Raw genomic sequence first — 19,855 nt, forward strand, 5'->3', positions numbered from 1 at the left:
CCCCAAACAATTCAATACATAAAAACTAGAGTTAATATCCACAAACAATTCTCAAAATACCAAATCCATCAATCCCTATGGAAGAATTACTCCATGGATATGGAGAAATTCATCACAATTAAGTTTAAGTTAAAGAAAAGCATAAAACATCCAAACCCTTGTCCTGAGTGAGGATGAATGGTGAAATCCTTGTTCTCTTGCTTCTCCCTCTTCTCTTTAGCTTCCTTAGGTCTAAATTTTGTCAAATGTCCTCAAAATACCATTTTTCATGTATATATACCAAGTAGGGTCGGGCCCAAACAAATACACCTCCTCCTATGAGAAATAGGACACTTTTTTCCGGACAGGACGTGCGCGGCCGCGCACTTGGAAGTGTGCCCGCACTATTGGCTGCGCACTTTTCACCCTGTTCTGCCTCATATGCGAACCAATGCACGGCTAGTGCGCGGCCGCGTATGTGGGTGGAGTTATGTTGGGAATAGGGCAACATAAAACATGAAAGTTGTTGCCCTCTTAATATCTTTCCAACGATATATTGTGGAGCCCAAACAGAGTTCCGAGCGAAAGGTTATGTGTATTTTACTAGACACTGGGCAATATACCTGCTCGATTCTTCGTTTCATTCCACTATCATCCGTTGATCCATGAACACAATCCAGACTTAATCCTTGGGCTTTTACTCAGATTTCAAAGCTCCCGAATATCTTGAATTCATTACATAACATCTACATACATCGGAATCACTCCTACAATGCATAAAACACATAATTAGTGAGAAGACACTAGCGATTAAAGCTCCAACTCAATTAAAGTGCAGTAAATTAGAGTGTAATAATCGACTAAAACATGATATTATAGCCTACCATCAATACACTATGCATGAGATCCATAAAAGTTGCTGGGGCATTTGTTAGACCGAACGACATCACCAAGAACTCAAACTGACCATATCTTGTTCAGAGGATCGTCTTCGGAATATCCTTCTCCTTCACCCCCACCTGATGATATCCTGAACGTAAGTCAATCTTGGAGAAATACTTGGCACCTTGCAGTTGGTCAAACATGTCATCAATCCTCGGAAGTGGATACTTGTTCTTTATAGTAACCTTATATAACTGTCGATAATCAATACACATCCTTAACGATCCGTCTTTCTTTCGCACGAACAAGACTAGCGCACCCCAAGGAGAAGTGCTAGGCCTAGTGAAGCCCTTATCCAGCAAGTCCTTCAACTGCGCCTTCAACTCTCGAAACTCTATCGGTGCCATCCTGTACGAGGGGATAGAGATCGGCCGAGTGTTAGGCAACACATCAATGCTAAACTCAATCTCCCTTTCAGGAGGAAGGCCTGGGAGTTCATCTGGGAAAACATCTTGAAATTCATTGATGACGGGAACTAATTGTAGAGTAGGGGGCTTTGCCTCCACATCTCTAACACTAACAAGATGATAAATGTAATCTTTCGAGATCATCTTCCTTGCTTTAAGATAGGAAATAGACCTATCTTTCGACGTAGCAATGTTCCCCTTCCATTCAATGATGGGTTCACTGGGAAACTGAAACCTAACCATCTTCGTACGACAATCAACATTTGCATAACATGATGCCAACCAGTCCATTCCCATTATCACATCAAAATCAACCATTTCAATCTCAAATAGATTCGCTGAGGTTTGACGACTACAAATCATCAATGTGCAACCTTTATATACCCTTCTAGCAATCATAGAATCTCCTATTGGAATGGATACCGCAAGTGGTTTACTTATCAATTCAGGTTCAACACCAAACTTATTAGCCACATAGGGTGTAACATATGATAATGTAGATCCCGGATCAATCAACGCATATACATCATAAGAAAACATAGACAATATATGTCACGCCCCGAACCTAGGAGCGAGACAAGCACCCCGTGCCTCACCTAACCTGGCGTACCAAATTGCGACTAAGGGACTCTGAACACATAATGTCATACTTTGGCCATGGGGCCACCTTGCAAGACAATTTGCGAAGCAAAATATAAAACTGAATGGAAACTAGCACTAACTAAATATCAATATAAAGCTAGGCCGACAAGGCCGTCATAGCTACTACAGCTGACAAACCACCAATTTATACAAACCCAACATACTGCACTAACCAACAGGATATGCCTACAAGCCTCTACTGATAGATGTACTGTGATCGGAACAGGGCCCCGACCTACCCATAACATATATACAGATATACATAAGATGTACCCAACACTCTAGACCTGGCAACTCCGAAAGGCGTGGAGCTTACCGATCAGGCTGAACTCGAGAAACACCTACTGAGGAGATCTACTCGTCTGTCTATCTGAACCTGCATGCATGAAATGCAGCGTCCCCGGAAAAGGGACGTCAGTACGAAATAATGTACCGAGTATGTAAGGAAATAACATAACTGAAAATCGAAACTGAACTGATAATATAATAACTGGAAGTAACTGGGAGTCAAAGATGATCTGGAGATATACTTACCTGCTGATACTGACTCAACTCCTTCAATATAGTAAGTAAAATAATTGTACGGCCTTATAAGGCTCGGTATATATATAACTGCTCTGCCATAGTAGGCTCGCTCATAGGCGCTCGGCCATACTAGGCTATGTATCTCGGCCATGCTGGGCTCGCTCATAGGCGCTCGGCCACAGTAGGCTCGGTATATAACTTTCCATCTGATCAGAGGTTGCCCAATAGGGGCCTGCCCATCGATTATAGCTCGATGGTAATGAAAATACTGTAATACTGTATATATAGGCTTGCTGCTCTCTTGACTGGAAGAAGACAATACTAAAATTGAATATAGAGTCTCGATAAGGAATAATATTGTAACTTATGAGACTAGAATAGTGTGAATAAATTCATGAATATGAACTTCTCTTTTTGTCTCATTACTAACACATGTAGCTACGAGATCATGCCAAAATGAAGGAAGGCTTAGCCTTAACATACCTTATCACAATCTTTTCAATCACCAAGTTGAACTCACCTCTTCGCACCTTAATCTACAAGAATGATAATAATACTATCGTTAAGTTACGAAAGGTACAACTATCGCACAACGAACGACAAACCTATTTTGTATTAAAACGGGCAGCATCTCCCCTATAATATGCCCTTCCTCCAACTTCAAGATAACACCAACAATACAAGGACAGAACAATAACAACATATATACATCATTTTCCAGCCCTATATACACCATCAAATACTACAAAACAGCCCAACACACCCCAATCTCTTCGTACACAAAACGACCACCGTAGTAGTGTCAAACGACCCGAAAATGTTATGACGAACGACCAGCCAACCACCCTACATTTATATGGTGTTTATAAACCCCCTTCCTCCTCCAAAACTCCACAAAATAGTAATAAAACACGCAGCCCAACAGCAACACAAAACAGTCCACAAAATAGTCCGCTACAAGTGAATAACTCAAACTCACGGCTTCCGATCACCATCCCGTGAGTTCTTACAAGTATAGAACGACTTACCATGAATTTACAGAAGAAAAAATGGATGAAAGAGAGCAGTAAACTCACCTTATTTGTTGGATAACTCAGCTCCTATCTTGGTTCTTCAAACTCTAAGTTTTACCTCCAATTGGAACTTGAAAGGGAGAGAAAATCAATTAGGGTTTGTGGGAAATTTTTGGGAGGATTCTTTGCAGAGCTTATGTCTGGTTATTATGCTCTATTTTGAGTCTAATATATGAAGAAAATAGGCCCTTAAAAGGCCTCTTTGGACGACCCGAAATGGCCCATTTTTGGGCTTTCATTTAAGCAAGTAGGTGACACACCTACTTGTCACCTAGCAGCTTGCGCAGTATCGCAAAAATGCACATATCTCTCTACTCCGATGTCGTATTGACAAATGGTTTAATGCGTTGGAAAATAGACTCATAGATCTTTAATTTGATGTGTGGAACACACCATAACTCTAAGTATATTGGGGGAAAATTGCAGTTACATTTGACCCAAAGTTTCAGTAAAACTTATGAATGTAACTTGTGATGACTTTCATCGACTTTTGTTCCACAACTCGCTTGACTTAAAAACATAACACACGGATGTAATACGACTAATATAAATCATAACATAATATCTTTATCATGTTAATCACCCTAGTCTCACCCCAAAGGTACATGTTATAACATTCCCAACTTGTCGACTTTCGATGAAACATTATTTTATTTAATTGCTTTAGCTTCTGAACTGTCCAACCCTCTTTGTACTTGTTGTTCATGATCTTCAATATTTGTAACCTCAGAGGTAACATGATTAACTTACTTTATATACTTTTAAATATTATCTCATTTTTTTGTCCTACATTAGTTTGCTTACGACGCATTTTTACATACGAAAATATAGGGTGTAACATCACTCCCCCCTTGGGAACATTCGTCCTCGAATGTTTACTCTTGGAGACTTTGGAAACTTTTTCCAGAGTATCCTTCGTACACTAGGTTAAAACCAACCTGCACGTAGCCAGAAACATACTATGCATGCCACACATGGCCAATCTTTATAAATAGCAGCAATTTGCCTCACCGACCGTAAATCATAAATATTGAAAGTGAAAAATAAAAGCTTACCTGATGACCTGCTAGCCTACATAGAGCTATGTTGTAGCGTCCCATCTCGAACCATATCTTCATTTTGAAATAGGTGGGGGTATTTAGACTTCATTTCTTCCTCCGATTCCCACGTCATCTCTTCTACATTCTTGCTCCTCCATAAAACCTTTACGGAAGCTACCTCCTTATTTCGTAGATTGCGGATTTGTCGGTCTAGGATGGCAACTGGAATTTCCTCGTATGACAAGTCCTCTGTAATCTGTACATCATCCGTGGGCACCACTCGGGTAGGATCGCCAATGCACTTCCGTAGCATAGATACGTGAAAAACCGGATGGACAGACTCCAATTCTGAGGGCAACTCTAACTCATAAGCTAGTTGGCCCACTCTCCGAATGATCCTATAAGGCCCAATATACCGTGGGCTAAGCTTTCCTTTCTTGCCAAACCTCATCACGCCCTTCATAGGTGATACCTTTAAGAATACCCAGTCATTAATCCTGAACTCTAAGTCTCGTCGCCGCACGTCAAAATATGACTTCTGACGACTCTGAGCTGTCAACAGTCGCTCCCGGATAACCTTTACTTTCTCTACGGCCTGCTGAACCAGGTCTGGCCCATGTAACCCAGATTCTCCAACATCAAACCACCCTATAGGAGATCTGCACTTACGCCCATACAAAGCCTCGTACGGAGCCATCTGGATACTGGAGTGGTAACTGTTATTATATGCAAACTCGATAAGAGGTAGATGTTCATCCCAACTTCTTTTAAAATCCAACACACATACTCGTAACATATCCTCGAGCGTCTAAATTGTGCGCTCGGCTTGTCCATCAGTCTGTGGATGAAAAGCTGTGCTGAGATTCACCTGAGTCCCTAGACCTCTCTGAAATGACCTCCAAAAATGTGCTGTAAACTGAGCCCCACGGTCAGATATAATAGAAACTGGTACTCCGTGTAGCCGCACTATCTCCTTAATATATAACTTTGCATAATCTTCTGCTGTATATGTAGATCTGACCGGTAGGAAGTGAGCTGATTTCGTGAGCCTATCGACTATCACCCATATGGAATCGACCTTGCTTATATAATGTGGTGCACAACACATCTATAAACAAGACCCTACTAGACACGGCTTGTAGACTCCCTAGGACAGAACTGCTCTGATACCAAGTTTGTCACGCCCCGAACCTAGGAGCGAGACAAGCACCCCGTGCCTCACCTAACCTGGCGTACCAAATTGCGACTAAGGGACTCTGAACACATAATGTCATACTTTGGCCATGGGGCCACCTTGCAAGACAATTTGCGAAGCAAAATATAAAACTGAATGGAAACTAGCACTAACTAAATATCAATATAAAGCTAGGCCGACAAGGCCGTCATAGCTACTACAGCTGACAAACCACCAATTTATACAAACCCAACATACTGCACTAACCAACAGGATATGCCTACAAGCCTCTACTGATAGATGTACTGTGATCGGAACAGGGCCCCGACCTACCCATAACATATATACAGATATACATAAGATGTACCCAACACTCTAGACCTGGCAACTCCGAAAGGCGTGGAGCTTACCGATCAGGCTGAACTCGAGAAACACCTACTGAGGAGATCTACTCGTCTGTCTATCTGAACCTGCATGCATGAAATGCAGCGTCCCCGGAAAAGGGACGTCAGTACGAAATAATGTACCGAGTATGTAAGGAAATAACATAACTGAAAATCGAAACTGAACTGATAATATAATAACTGGAAGTAACTGGGAGTCAAAGATGATCTGGAGATATACTTACCTGCTGATACTGACTCAACTCCTTCAATATAGTAAGTAAAATAATTGTACGGCCTTATAAGGCTCGGTATATATATAACTGCTCTGCCATAGTAGGCTCGCTCATAGGCGCTCGGCCATACTAGGCTATGTATCTCGGCCATGCTGGGCTCGCTCATAGGCGCTCGGCCACAGTAGGCTCGGTATATAACTTTCCATCTGATCAGAGGTTGCCCAATAGGGGCCTGCCCATCGATTATAGCTCGATGGTAATGAAAATACTGTAATACTGTATATATAGGCTTGCTGCTCTCTTGACTGGAAGAAGACAATACTAAAATTGAATATAGAGTCTCGATAAGGAATAATATTGTAACTTATGAGACTAGAATAGTGTGAATAAATTCATGAATATGAACTTCTCTTTTTGTCTCATTACTAACACATGTAGCTACGAGATCATGCCAAAATGAAGGAAGGCTTAGCCTTAACATACCTTATCACAATCTTTTCAATCACCAAGTTGAACTCACCTCTTCGCACCTTAATCTACAAGAATGATAATAATACTATCGTTAAGTTACGAAAGGTACAACTATCGCACAACGAACGACAAACCTATTTTGTATTAAAACGGGCAGCATCTCCCCTATAATATGCCCTTCCTCCAACTTCAAGATAACACCAACAATACAAGGACAGAACAATAACAACATATATACATCATTTTCCAGCCCTATATACACCATCAAATACTACAAAACAGCCCAACACACCCCAATCTCTTCGTACACAAAACGACCACCGTAGTAGTGTCAAACGACCCGAAAATGTTATGACGAACGACCAGCCAACCACCCTACATTTATATGGTGTTTATAAACCCCCTTCCTCCTCCAAAACTCCACAAAATAGTAATAAAACACGCAGCCCAACAGCAACACAAAACAGTCCACAAAACAGTCCGCTACAAGTGAATAACTCGAACTCACGGCTTCCGATCACCATCCCGTGAGTTCTTACAAGTATAGAACGACTTACCATGAATTTACAGAAGAAAAAATGGATGAAAGAGAGCAGTAAACTCACCTTATTTGTTGGATAACTCAGCTCCTATCTTGGTTCTTCAAACTCTAAGTTTTACCTCCAATTGGAACTTGAAAGGGAGAGAAAATCAATTAGGGTTTGTGGGAAATTTTTGGGAGGATTCTTTGCAGAGCTTATGTCTGGTTATTATGCTCTATTTTGAGTCTAATATATGAAGAAAATAGGCCCTTAAAAGGCCTCTTTGGACGACCCGAAATGGCCCATTTTTGGGCTTTCATTTAAGCAAGTAGGTGACACACCTACTTGTCACCTAGCAGCTTGCGCAGTATCGCAAAAATGCACATATCTCTCTACTCCGATGTCGTATTGACAAATGGTTTAATGCGTTGGAAAATAGACTCATAGATCTTTAATTTGATGTGTGGAACACACCATAACTCTAAGTATATTGGGAGAAAATTGCAGTTACATTTGACCCAAAGTTTCAGTAAAACTTATGAATGTAACTTGTGATGACTTTCATCGACTTTTGTTCCACAACTCGCTTGACTTAAAAACATAACACACGGATGTAATACGACTAATATAAATCATAACATAATCTCTTTATCATGTTAATCACCCTAGTCTCACCCCAAAGGTACATGTTATAACATTCCCAACTTGTCGACTTTCGATGAAACATTGTTTTATTTAATTGCTTTAGCTTCTGAACTGTCCAACCCTCTTTGTACTTGTTGTTCATGATCTTCAATATTTGTAACCTCAGAGGTAACATGATTAACTTACTTTATATACTTTTAAATATTATCTCATTTTTTTGTCCTACATTAGTTTGCTTACGACGCATTTTTACATACGAAAATATAGGGTGTAACAATATACCTGTAACAACATCCGGAGATGACTGGAGATCCTGTTGACCTACTAGAGCATAGGTTCGATTTTGAGTACCGCTCGAACTCGGCACTGCACCTCTACCTCTACCATGACCTGTCGACTGCTCAAAACCCCGTGTTGGAGGTCGAACTAATGAGGATGAACCAGACACAGATCCAGTCATCCGAGCCATACCACCACCTCCTTTTTAGGACAATCCCGCATCATATGGCTAGGCTGTCCGCAAGAATAGCACGCATTGGAACTTCGACGACACAGTCCAAAGTGGGCCTTGCCGCACTGATCACAACGGGGTGCTGGGGGTCTCGTCTGACTAGTATCCCTATGATATTGCGAGCCTGATACCCGTGAACTCTGATCTGGACCAGAATAGATAGATCGATCATACCAAGGCCTCTGAAACTGTGGGGGAGCACTAGTGACAGGTGGCGCCAAACTCCTCAAAGACTGGGGCATGAAACTATATTTGAAGTCACCAGAATACCCTACGAATCTCGTTCTCTTATGCTGGCCCCTATCCTACTCCCTATCTGACCTTTGTTGGTGCTTATGATCCTCTAGTATCTGGGCATAAGCCTGAATACAGAAAATATCCATTCCCTCCATCAAGGAGGCTCTCGTGCACTCATTTATCAGATGTGGTCCTAACCCATTCACGAACAGGTGCACCCTATCGCTCATCTCGGCCACCATACGGGGAGCATACCTTGATAAAGAATCAAACTGCATACTATACTCTCGCACACTCATATTACCTTATTGAAGGTTCAAGATTTTATCAGCTCTAGCTCGTCGTATCTAAACTGGAAAGTAGTGACGAAGAAAGGCCTCAGAAAATTCCTTCTACATAGCTAAAGGAACGTTCGTACCCCTAGATCTCTCCCAACTGTCATACCAGAAAATGGCTAACTCCCGTAACTGATAAGAAGCCAACTCTACTGCCTCATTATCACTAGCGTGCATAACCCATAGTGTCCGATGAAACTGATCAATAAAAGTATGCAGATCCTCCTTGGGGTCTGATCCGATAAACACTGGAGGGTCTAGATTAATAGAATCACAAACTCTTGCACTAACCGGTCTGTTAGCATCACCAATATTCTATCTCTGAGCCTGATCAGATACCATTATAGTCAACAACTGCACCACACTGCGAATATCCTGGTCTGTAGTGCCAGACAGAGGAACTGGAGGTGCTGGGTCAATCTAATATCTTCTGGAGGAGACGGAATAGATGAGGTATGAGACGGTATCTCGCTCTGAGCTTCACTTTGGCATGCTCTAGCGTGAGGCACCTAACTGGTACCCTCTCTCACAACTGTATCAAGCCGTCTACTAATCGCTTGCTTCCTAGTTGAAGGCATCTCTTAAAGAAAACAAGGTGAATATTAGAGATGAATACTTATGACTCAACTCTACACACGATTTAGATTCAGAAGGAAGGTAACAACCCTAGATGTCATGTTGCCTCCTGATTATAAATGTGGCACGCTACACATCCATAATCAAGACTCTACTATACACGGCTCATAGACAACCCCTAGGACAGGCTTGCTCTAATACCAAGTTTGTCACGACCCAAACTGGAGGGCCATGACTGGCACCCGGGCCATACCTGCAGAACCACCAATGTACATTTTATCTAACCTTTCTTATTATCCATAAAGGCCGACGAGATCAACATAAATGGTAGACATCAATCCTAAACAACGAACAATGACAAATAATGGCATGAACATATATAATATGGGCCGACAAGGCTTTCATGAAGCTATATATAAGGTACGAGCCGACAAGCTGCAACGAGAGACTATACAACAAAAATAAGCCGACAAGGCTATCCAAACTATATATGAGTTGACACCTGTCTATGAGCCTCTAAAGGAACATAAGTGCTGCAACATTACTAGAACAGGGCCCCGACATACCCATAATGTCTATGACAAAAATGCATACCAAGACCATGGCAAGTCCGTAGAAGGGATCTCGCCAATAACTGCTGAACCGCGCAGACTACTGTGGTGGGGGAACTTCGTCTACCTGTCAATTAGGACTTGCAGCATGACATGCAACATCCACAAATAAAAGGGATGTCAGTACGAATAAAGTACTGAGTATGTAAGGCAGGAAAGCATAAATAAGAACAGTAATGTAAACAAGGATATAGAATATACAACCTGTAACATCTGAGTGCCTCTGAGGGCGACTGACATGAAATCATGATACATACATACATACATATATATATATATATATATATATATACACACACATATACTTTTAAAAACATACGCCTATATGGGCATCATCATCATCATATCGTACCCGGCCATAATAGGCTCGGTAAAAATGTACCCGACCATCATAAGGCTCGGTAAAATTATACCCGGCCACGTGGAGCTCGGTAAAATCCAACTGATCAGTGATTTCACAATAGGTATCGTACCCATCCGACTATAGCGCAGCTTGGTAGAGTAAAATAGATACATATATTTAATGCATGCTGGACTCATTGGAATCACATTCTGAACCTTTCGAAGTGACGTGAGATCGGTAACCTCTGTACACGTTATTAGGACTAACTCTTCATCATGAATCTTATGAGAATTAGGAAGTACCAACAACATTGATAACATAAGAATAAGAGAAGCAACATCAACATCAATCGTTCCATAAGAAGGGAAACAATGTAAGTACTGTAAGCTTCTAAGAGTAGAGTATCTTTGGAAGCTTGTTCGTTACACTATGTACTATCAGAGTCATGAAAAAGAAGGAAAGGGATAGCCTCACATACCTTGTATATACTGCCCAACCTCAAGCTATGCAAATCTCACGGCTCCTTAGTCTACAATAAGAGAAATGATACCATCGTAATCGTTTAAGCGTCGTAACTAGTATATATCAACCGCAACCTATATTACGATAAAGCGGACAACACCTCACCTATTTATATGACTTCCCACAAGTGAAAACAATCACCAAACAGCCCAACAACAACAACTATAACCAACTATAGCAACAACAACAATATAATCCAATATGGGCTTCTCAGATTATCTTAACAATCATATTGAGCGGCAAGCGCGTTTTTACTAATAATAAAATATCAGTTGAATCCAAATCTTATTCCATAATTAGTTTACAACCTTCAGAACATCATACTTATATGTATTATGTGATTTCTAGTTCAAAACACCTACAAAATGCCTTCCAAAACAGTCCCATACGCCTAGCACCTTAACCTTTATCATCAATCACTTGTTTTTCATATTGTTTTCTTCAATCAACTTAATGAACACATAGAAAAGCTTAAAAACAGCAGCCACAATATTATCAAATTATTTCTCATAATTTCCAGCCACCACAAACCATATATTTAGCCACAAAATAATCCAACCAAAAAGATAACCATATCCCATGTTCTTTCAAGTGCTATCTTATGGTTTTTCACTCAAGAAATACAACCAACCCAAGATTAACCTTAGGAACAATCAAGAAGATATTATACATACCTTGGAAAACAGAGTCAACTAGAAACCCCATCTCAACGTAGCTCACAATAGCCCTCAATCACACCACAACATCATAGACGCATTCTCTTGTAGTCTTTAACACTTTTGATGATGATTTGAGTTGATTTCTATTGGATTTGGTTCTTGGGATCTTGAGATATGTTGGAGAGAGTTTTGGAGAGCTTTTGGACTAATTTTGGGTGAGAAATTACCCGAAATGAGGCTGAAATATCTTTTAAAAGAAGTAAGGTCGGTGGTCGTCTCAAGTGGGTCACAACCGAGCTTCTTGCGCAGTCTCACGCAAAATGCAAATATCCCTCTACCCCGAGGTCATATCGACGAACAGTTTATTGCATTGAACACTAGACTCGTATATCTTCAATGTGATGGGTAGATCACCCAATAAATCCAAGTAAAGTTAGAGAAAATATCATTGACATTTGACCTGAAGTTTATTAAAATTTATGAACGTAACTTGTGACGACTTTCGTCAACTTTTGTTTCACAACTCGCTTTACTTCAATACTTATGATACGGATATTATATGATTCAAATACCTTTAACACGACCTCCTTAATATATTAAGCACCTCTAGTTTTACCCTAAAATACGGGTTATAACATCCTTGATTCGTTTTACTTCTAACTTCTAATACTTGTTAACCACTCTTATACACTCTTGTATCATTTAAGACCAATACGATTAACTTCTTATCATCTTAGAAATAATATCTTCTCAAATTTACATCGATTAACTTACGGCGTGATTTAACGTATGCGAATATGGGTTGTAACACCCTCCCCCCCTAAGATCATTTGTCCTCGAATGTAAGGGTTTATGGGGAGTCTAACTCATCATGGATTCTGAAAAAAAAATCCGGCCGAGTTTCCCCTATAAAATGAACACTATCCAAAATTGCAAGTAGTTAAACCAAACCTACGGCCTCACAAGGACAAAGCATCATGGATATGTAATTGTTTACCTCATAGATCCGTTTCAGCTTCCATTGCATCCTATGTTCCCCCGACATCCTTGTTATCTTCAATCTCGAATAGTCAAGGGTATTTAGACTTCATCTCCTCTTCCGCTTCCTATGTCATTTCTTCCGTATTCTTGTTCCTCCACAATACTTTAACGGAAGCTACATCCTTTGTTCTCAGCTTGCGGACTTGTCAATTTAATATAGCCACTGGAACCTCTTCATATGATAGATCCTCCGTAACTTGTACATCTTTGATAGGGATGACCCGAGAAGGGTCCCCAATATATTTCCTCAACATAGATACATGGAATACCGGGTGGACAATTTCCAATTCGGATGGCAATTATATCTCATAAGCAAGCTGTCCAATTCGTCGAAGAATCTTGTACGACCCGATATACCGCAGACTCAACTTACCCTTCTTCCCAAAATACATAACACCCTTCATCGGTGAAATCCTCAGGAAAACCCAATCACCAACCTCAAACTCCAGATCACGACGTCGGACATCGAAATAATACTTTTGCCTGCTTTGCATCGTCCTCAGTCGTTCTTGTATCACTTTCACCTTCTCAATGGCTTGGTGAACCAAATCTGGCCCATATAATTCCGTTTCGCCGACTTTGAACCATCTAATTGGTGATCTACATCTCCTCCCATACAACGCTTCGTACGGGGCCATTTTAATTGTTACATCCCGCGTTTTCGAATGTTAAGTTTCGTCGTAAGTTAATCGACGTAAGCTCGGAAATGAGATTATCTTCGAGGTTATAGGCGATTGAATTTATTTAATCCTGAAGGTTACAAGGATCTACTACCAAGTTTAGTAAGTGATATGAGAATTAAAGGTTAAACGAGTCAAGAAAAATAAGTTTCGTTGAAGTTCGGAACGAGGAACAAGTTATACGCACCGTATGAAAATAAATTATATGATGCGTGATATAGAAAATTACTTTTGAGTATTGATAATGACCTATGGAAAATATTAAATAATTTTTGAAGTATGAGACAAGGACTTTTAATTCCCAATTTTATTATTATACATGGATTTGCTATTTATTTACACTTACCATGGAAGAAAAAGGATTAAGGGGGATAGGAAATCTAATTTGTGTTTATTTCTAAGTAGGTACACCTAATAAATGGACATTCTTATCAATGGTATATATAAGGGAAAGATACTTGGTAAAGGTTCCATATACGTGTATGTATATTAGTATTACTTCTTGTGACTCATTTACTCCAGAGAACTATTAAATTAGGTGGAAAGTAGGGCTTACATGTACTTTACACTATTACTAGGACACAAAAAGACGTACAAATATGCTAAGAAGGGGAAACAACTTGAAAGTGAGAATCTTGTTTAACTAGTAAATTTCCTTTAGAAAGTATATGTTGCAATGAACCAAAAATGGCAGCAACGAAGATATCCTTTTTGTTTAAGAAGTGAAATTATCTACTGGTGTCACTAATTAAAGGATCTGATTTTTTTACTTATTGAGATTACGTCTGAAGGAGGCCAAGTTCATCGCCTTCGATAAAGTCAAAACTAAAGGTATATAATGGCTATCCCTCCTTTCAATTGGCATGACTAAATAGAAAGCGTACTTGACTAGCGAGGTTAAAAAAGCATAATTGTTATAGATATTCCACTCTTGTAGTAGATGGTACTTATATTGTTGATTGTGTTGTAAATAGTTGGATTGAGAGCTCAATGAGTAAAAATTTGTTCTTAATTTCCATAGTCCTAATTTGATCTATTACGTAAGTGTATATGTATAGTAAAGAGTAGGCGAGTCAGCTTGTTGTTAGTTGTGTTCCTTAAAGTTGAATCTATTCCAAACTATTAGATCTCTATTATACGTAATAGCATACGAGGTAGCCCTAAGGTAATTGGGATTGTTAGTTGTCCTTTCCGAGATAGGTACTCCAAGAGGGTAATTGTAAATAAGGATTAGAATACATATTTGTTACTTCCATTAGTGGCATGTTTTCACTAGTCGGGCAGTTACCACCGGTTGGGCAGTTATGTATCGTTAGTTACCACCGGTTGGGCAAACACATATTTACCACCGAGCTATGGATGGTTGAGCAGTTATGTATCATCAGTTACCACCAGTTGGACATACATATATTTACCATCGAGCTACCGCCAGTTGGGCAGTTACCACAGGTTGGGCAGTTATGTATCGTTTATTACCACGGGCTGGGCAGGAATGTATTTACCACTGAGCTACGACCGGTCGAGCAGTTACCACTGATCAGTTGGGCAGTTAACATTATGAGAATGATGTAATTAGAACTATGATATTGTAATTATATTTATATATACGAGATTGGACTTATTATATATGTTATAGCCCTCAGCAGCAAGTCATAGGTTACAGTTGACTCTTATCCCACCCAGTGATAGTATCTTATTGTTATGTTTCATGTATGCCTTACATACTCTATACATTCTTTATACTGGCATCTCTTTTTCCTGGGGGTGATGTATTTCATGCCACACATGTATAGATAGATGAGGCGAGGATCCTTCACTGTAGGCTGCCTCTGGATATCAACTTTTGGTTGGTGAGCCCTAATTCTTCTTGGAGTATTGCCGAGTTAGGGTTTTATATATGTTATTTTGTTTCATGGGAATGTTGGGGCTCTTTCCCAAATTATATACTATGATCACGTTTCCATAGAGGCTTTGCAGACAATATCCTGTGTATAGTTCAATTTATGACATGTCAGACCATCATGACGGCTTTGCCAACCCCCATGTATCTATGTAAATGCTTTTTGAGTTAGTTATGTGAGTTAAGTTATAATATAGTTATACATATTTATATCGATTTGGCCTCTAATGGCACGTGGAAAGTCATATAGTGAAGAAGGATAAAGTACGTGGCGCTCGGTTAAGTACGCACCGGGTGCCAGTCATAGCCCTCTGGTTTGGGTCGTGACAAGATTAGTATCAGAGAAGGCCTGTCCTAGGGTTGTCTGCAATATGTGTGTAGTAGAGTTTTGTTTATAAATGTGTTGTGCACCACGTTATATAAACAGGAAACTACAGGGTAATTAGGGACTGGTTACCCTTCCTTCGTGATATTAGATCGTGCAGTAGAGCAAAGTCGTAAGGAATAAAATCCTTGACCTTTGACTTGTTTTATATAGAGTGATGCGTGTGACCAGGAAAGCTACAACTAGTCAGAAGGGTAAAGTAGTGGCCGATGAGGGCATGATTAGAGCACATGTGGCTAGTGAGGGCCAGAGTGAGGCCCCGAGGGGAAGTGTGACACCCTCGCATAGTTCTACGACTCGGCCAACACCCGAGGAGATGGAGAGGAACCCCGTACCACCAGTTCCTCCACCTATTGCTTGTGATGAGGATATGGATATGCAGAGTGTAGTATGATTTTTGACTCGATTGGTAGTCGCTCAGGCTCTGCGCCAGGTAGGTACATGGGTTGGTTATGTTGACAGGGCTATTAGCGCGAGAGTTCAAGACTTCATCAACTTGGACCCTCTAGTATTTACTGGATCTGACAATGATGAGGACCCACAAAACTTTATTGATATGATGCAGATGAGTTTGAGGGTGATGCATGCTTCAGAGACTAAGTCATTAGAGTTGGCCTCTTATCGATTGCAGGATGTTGCGCTTCGGTGTTATGAGACTTAGGAATTGTCCAGAGGGACAAATGCACCTCCAGTGGTATGGGAAGAGTTCTCAGAGGCTTTCTTGCATCATTACTTGCAGACAGAGATTTGTCGGGCGAGGGTAGACAGGTTCTTGATACTTAGACATGGGAATATGAGTGTGCGGGAGTATAGTTTCCAGTTTGATTCCTCAGCTAGGTATGCCCCCTCGATTGTGGCTGAGATGAGTGATCGAGTGCATCGTTTTGTTATAGGACTTGGACCGCACCTGATTAATGAGTGTTCCACGGTGACTCTTCTTGATAGTATGGACATTTCCCGCATCCAGTCTTATGCTCAGAATTTGAATGATCGAAAACAACAGCAATACGCGCATCGTGATAAGGGTCAGCATAAGAGGGCTAGGTATAGTAGCCAACTTAAAGATTCTCGGGGTAGTCCTAGGCCACCATATTCTGTTGATAGCGCCCCTTCACAGTTGCAGAGGATGTGTTATGAGGAATCTATTTATTCTGAATTCGTTCAGGGTTTGACGGCTTCAGGTTTTCAGAATCGGAGGGATGCAGCACATATGAGGGTGCCTCTTCTGCGGTGCAGTCAATGCGGTAGAGCCCATTCTGGATGATGTCATCAGCGATTTAATGTATGCTATACCTGTGGAGACCCCAATCATTATATGGGAGATTATCCAATGAAGGATAGAAGTGGGATAGCTCAGCCTACCAGATCTGTAGTAGCCTACTCTTCAGTACGTCCCACAGAGTGAGACCCTCAGATATTGGCCAGTAGAGGTAGAGGCAGGGGTGGAGCATCTGGCTCCGGTGATAGTCAGAACTGCATATATGCTTTGACTAGGCATCAATATCAGGAGCAGCCAACCGATGTTGGTACAAGTATATTTACTAGTCGTGTATGACCATGAGTTACTATTTCTTGTTGTGGCCCTTTGAGGCATTTGTATTGTGTTTTCTAGCTTCCTATAGGTTGAATTTTAGTACAGTTTATAGAGAAGACTCTAGCAAAATTTTTGCAAGTCGCTAAGAGTTAACATTCGAGGACAAATGTCCCTAAGGAGGGAAGGATGTTACATCCTCCGCTTTCAAATATTAATTTCGTCGTAAGTTAATCGACGTATGTTCAGGAATGAGATTATATTTGAGGTTATAGGCGATCTAATTATGTTAATCCTAAAGGTTATATGGGTCTACTACCATGTTTAGTAAGTGATGGGAATTAGAGGTTAAATGAGTCAAGGTAAATGAGTTTCGTTGAAGTTCAGAACGAGGAACAAGTTATACGGACCGTATGAATTTAAATTATATTATGCGTGATATAGAAAATCACTTTTGAGTATGGATAATGACTTGAGAAAATATTAAATAATTTTTGAAGTATGAGACAAGGACTTTTAATTACCAATTTTATTACTATACATGGATTTGCTATTTATTTACACTTACCATGGAAGGAAAAGGATAAAGAGGATAGAGAATCTAATTTGTTTTATTTCTAAGTAGGTCCCACCTAATAAATGGACATTCTTATCAATGGTATGGATAAGGGAAAGATACTTGGTAAAGGTTCCATATACGTGTATGTATATTAGTATCACTTCCTATGACTCATTCACTCCAAAGAATTATTAAATTATGTGGAAAGTAGGCCTTACATATGTACTTTACACTACTACTAAGAGACACAAAACGTATAGATATATGTTGAAATGAACCAACTTGAATGTGAGAATCTTCTTTAACTAGAAAATTTCCTTTAGAAAGTATATGTTGAAATGAACCAAAAATGGCAGCAACGAAGACATCCTATTTGTTTAAGAAGTGAAATTATCTACTGGTGTACCTAATTAAAGGATCTGATTTTTTTTCACTTATTGAGATTAAGTGTGAAGGACGCCAAGTTCATCGCCTTCGTTAAAGTCGACACTAAAGGTATGTAACAGCTATCGCTCCTTTCAATTGGCATGACTCAATAGAAAGCGTACTTGACTAGCGAGGTTAAAAAAAGCATAATTGTTATAGATATTCCACTCTTATAGTTGATGGTTGTGCTATGTTGATTGTGTTGTAAATAGTTGGATTGAGAGCTCAATGAGTACAAATTTGTTCTTAAGTTCCATAGTCCTTCATTTGATCTATTGCGTAAGTGTATATGTATAGTAAAGAGTATGTGAGTCAGCTTGTTGATAGTTGTGTTCCTTAAGTTGAATCTATTCCAAACTATTAGATCTCTATTAGACGTAATAGCATACGAGGTAGCCCTAACGTAATTGGGATTGTTAGTTGTCCTTTCTGAGATAGGTACTCCAAGAGGTTAATTGTAAATAAGGATTAGAATACTTATTTGTTACTTCCATTAGTCGGGCAGTTACCACTGGCTGGGCAGTTATGTATCATTAGTTACCATCGGTTGGGTAGGCACGTATTTACCACCGAGCTATGGCCGGTTGGGCAGTTATCACCGGTTGGGCAATTATGTATCGTCAATTACCATCAGTTGGGCAGACACATATTTACCATCAAGCTACGGCCAGTTGGGCAGTTATGTATCATTAGTTACCACTGATTGGGAAGGAACGTATTTACCACTGAGCTATGGCCGGTCGGGCAGTTACCACTGATCAGTTGGGCAATTAACGTCACGAGAATAATGTAATCAAAACTATGATATTGTAGTTATATTTATATTTACGAGATTGGACTTACAATATATGTTATGGCCCTCAACGGCAAGTCAGAGGTTACAGGTTGACTCTTATCACTCCCAGTGATAATATTTTATTGTTATGTTTTATTTCTGCCTTACATACTCGGTACATTCTTCGTACTGATGTCCCTTTTTCCTGGGGGTGTTGTGTAGCATGCCACGCAGGTATAGATAGACGAGGCGAGGATCCCCCACTGTTGACTGCCTTCGGATATTAACTTTTTATTGATGAGCTCCACTTCTTCCTAATGTATTGTCGAGTTAGGGTTCTATATATGTTATTTTGTTTTATGGGAACGTAGGGCCCTGTTACGACTTATATACTATGATCACATTTCCATAGAGGCTTTGAAGATAGTATCATGTGTATAGTTCTAGTTATGACATGTCAGTCCATTATGACGGTTTTACCGGCCCCCATGTATCAATGTAAATGCGTTTTGAGTTAGTTATGTGAGTTTAGTTATAATATCGTTACACACAGACACAGACAGACACACACACAAATATATATATATATATATATATATATATATATATATATATATATATATACCGATTTGGCCTTTAATGGCCCGTGTCAAGTCTTATAGTGAAGAAGGTTAAAGTACGTGGCGCTCGGTTGAGTACGCACCGGGTGCCAGTCATAGCCCTCTG

The sequence above is a fragment of the Nicotiana tomentosiformis genome, chromosome 4 (assembly GCF_000390325.3).
Source record: "Nicotiana tomentosiformis chromosome 4, ASM39032v3, whole genome shotgun sequence".
NCBI lineage: Eukaryota > Viridiplantae > Streptophyta > Magnoliopsida > Solanales > Solanaceae > Nicotiana > Nicotiana tomentosiformis.